Source organism: Pinus tabuliformis, chromosome 2_2, assembly GCF_031772625.1.
Source record: "Pinus tabuliformis cultivar Carrire ecotype Pingquan chromosome 2_2, CPIR1, whole genome shotgun sequence".
In the NCBI taxonomy this organism is placed as follows: Eukaryota; Viridiplantae; Streptophyta; class Pinopsida; order Pinales; family Pinaceae; genus Pinus; species Pinus tabuliformis.
Genome location: NC_142300.1, coordinates 792599269 through 792602423, shown reverse-complemented (window position 1 = coordinate 792602423; position 3155 = coordinate 792599269). Strand labels below are relative to the sequence as shown.

Sequence of the window (3155 nt, the reverse complement as noted above, 5' to 3'; positions counted from 1 at the left end):
GGCTGTGAGTTATGAGTTATGGTTGTTACTCACAGAAAGCCAGGCTCGCAATTCCAATAAAACAAACTTTGCAATAAAACAAACTGAAGAAGATCAGAAGAAGAAGAAAATCTACATGATAAATGATAATCCACATACATTAATTCACAGCTATTGCAATTCCAATAAAACAAACTGAAGGCCAGAAGAAAAAATTGCATGATAAATGATAATCCACATACAGTAGTAATTCACCGGTAATAATCCACATTGATTCACAGGTAACAGAGGAGACTATCTATCTGAACATCAATCTGCTTAACAAAAACCAAATAGGAAGAAAAGATCTACATGATAAGTGATAATCCACATTGATTCACAGGAAATAGAGGAATCTCTATTCATCTGAACATCAATATTCTAAGCAGCCGTAATGTACATACCCATAACGACCATCAGCAATCTCCTGCACACAAACATCACTCTTCTATTCACCTCATCACCAGAATGACATAACCGATCATCACATTCATACTCACATTCTGCCCATCTAGAAAACACAGGTCCAGCTCCATACAGAGACTGAGCAACCAAGCAAAATAGCTAGCTTAGTATAAACCCATCCCCTAATTATAACTATAAACAGCTTTTCTGATTATAATATCTAATAATAATAATATACTTGATATCATTCACTTGTCCAAAGCATTGGGACCAAAGCAAGCAGACAACACTGGGCTCCATATCCACTGTACAAGAAATCTCCTCCTCAAGCCATTCAGGTTGTAGCTGGCACCTGCCTTGTCCTGAAGAACTTGTCCAGTGTAGGATCCTCCTCCACCACTCCCATATATCCCTTCACAGAGATCAGCAATTTCAGTTGGAGCAGAAGGATCTTGCCCAGCATACCATGCATTTACAAGAGGATTGGATGCAAGCTCTGCGAGTTCATGGGCAATAACACTGATCATGCCGTCCACACCAACGTTATTATTAGGGGACTTGAAGGGTTGCATACCAGTCATGTATGAAGGGATTGAGAAAGGGTATGCACAGACATCTGGACACTGTGTTCCAGAGTGCCCTACCCAGGCATAGGGAAGGGTATACCCTACAATGGAAGGGAAGGTAAAATAATGAAACCCACAAACTGCCCTACAAAAATCCTGGACTGCTACATCACTGGAAGTGAGCAAGAGATAGAGACCAGTCTTGGGATCAATGGGCAAGGGATGACGAAGGGCTGTTACTGCACTCTTAATCACGGCCTGGATTGAGAGGCGAGTGAGGGATTTGCCATGAGAGTAATAGTGATCATTCACTTCAGATCCCACCACAATATTCTGACTGATGTTGGACCCAGTCTGGTCAGTGTAAAGCTGTACAGTCCTCCACCATTCTGCAACAGAGGGGCTGTTGCTGCTCCTGATGCTTCTATTGCTGTCTGAGAGGGCATAAAGGAAAGCCTTTATGATCCTCTTGTCAATGGAAGACCAGTTGCCATACCAGATTGTGTGAATGGTGATATTCTCTGTGAGCACAGGACCATTGTGGTATCTCATATGAACAAATTCTGAAGAGCCTTCATATCTCTTTGAGCTCCCAAATTCATTTCCCACGGATACATCTGCCGCTTTTGTTGTGTTGAAGTTGGAAGGCCATGGCCTCCAGGCTTCAACAGCTGTAAAAGCCAGAATACAGATTAAAAATATAGAACCCACATGGAATGAAGCAGCAGAAACCCCAACTTTCTCCATTATAAAAAAACAATACAATAACTATTTTCTCAGCACTGGACTGCTGAAAACTAGTTGAGAACCACACACAACAGCAGGAATATTAATTTGCAGACTTCAAAAAAAGTCTGGCAGACAGCTAGATTGCTGAGCACAGAAAGCAGTGTCTGCATATCAGAAGGAGAGGGCAGTGGATTTATATATATTTGTGTGTCAGTATGTCTGACGGCAAGTAGACTTTGCTCAACAGCGCGCCACACAGTGTTTTGAGTATATTTTAGTGGTGGCCAGGTGGATTCCTACGGACGATTTAACCTGTTAATAATTAGGAGGATATTTTCCATATATTTTACAAATCACAAGTCCGACTCGAAATTACTTGCGGATCCGTCCCTAAATGTATGCTTTAGGGTTTTGTTAGGGTTTGAATTTCGTTTTAGGGTTTTATATTGTTGTGGTTTGAATTTCGTTTTGGTTTAATTTAATATATAACATTATCTTAGTTTCATTTTAATACGGTGCCTCGAAGTTTTAGGTTAAAGTTTTTAAAGTAAAAAAGGTTAAATATCTACAAATTTTAAAAAATTATATGTTAAAACATTATAAAAGTAAAAATAGTTTTAAATACCCAAACATTTACATTTTTTTAATTGGGAATTAAACTAAGTTTACATGGATGAGGTTTGTTTTGTACATTATTTATAATTATTATAATACTTTTACATTTACATCGAATTTATATATTTAATTTGTAATGATTATAAACAGAAAGCAAGGAGAATCTCTATCTTATTAAAATTAAAATTAAAATAATTTTATTTGAATTTATTTAATAAAATTATATATATATATGTATATATATCTATATATATATATTAAATATTAAGTGAAATTTGTATGAATAAGTTTTATTTTAATTTGGGTTTATTTTAAGTGATTTGGAGGAATGATTATAATTTTCAAGACTAAGTTCAAATGAAGAATTTAGTTATTGAATATAAATAGTTGTTGAATCACATAAATATGTATATCTTTTATATTGAATATATAGATAATTTTTATTGGAAAAAATAAATTCAATATTTAAATATTTTTTAATAAATAATAAATTATAATTTTTCAAATATTAATAAATTGATAAGAAAAATAAATGATTTTTTTCTATTTTTTATTTATAATTCAATTTCTGAAAATATTAAAATGATTTTTTTTACACCTTTATCTACTTTATGATTTAATAAATTAAGAAATTGAACAATACTATAAATTGTTTAAAATAAAAATATCAAATTGATATAAATTGATGAAGATTAACTTCTCCCATATTTAATCCCCATAAGTGATATCATGAGTATCAGTGATAATCACTAGTTTTGTTGTAATGGCTTCCGGGGTTGTTGAGTTTAAGTAGTGTTTGGAAAAAAAATAAAAGGGTATCTT

The 3155-nt window shown here is 34.0% G+C and overlaps 1 pseudogene; it reads right to left on the bottom strand.

Annotated features, from left to right (window-relative positions):
- Positions 1-278: 278 nt before the first annotated feature.
- On the bottom strand, positions 279-1898 carry LOC149195069 (protein EXORDIUM-like 3 pseudogene; annotated as a pseudogene).
- Between the last annotated feature and the right edge of the window lie 1257 nt (positions 1899-3155).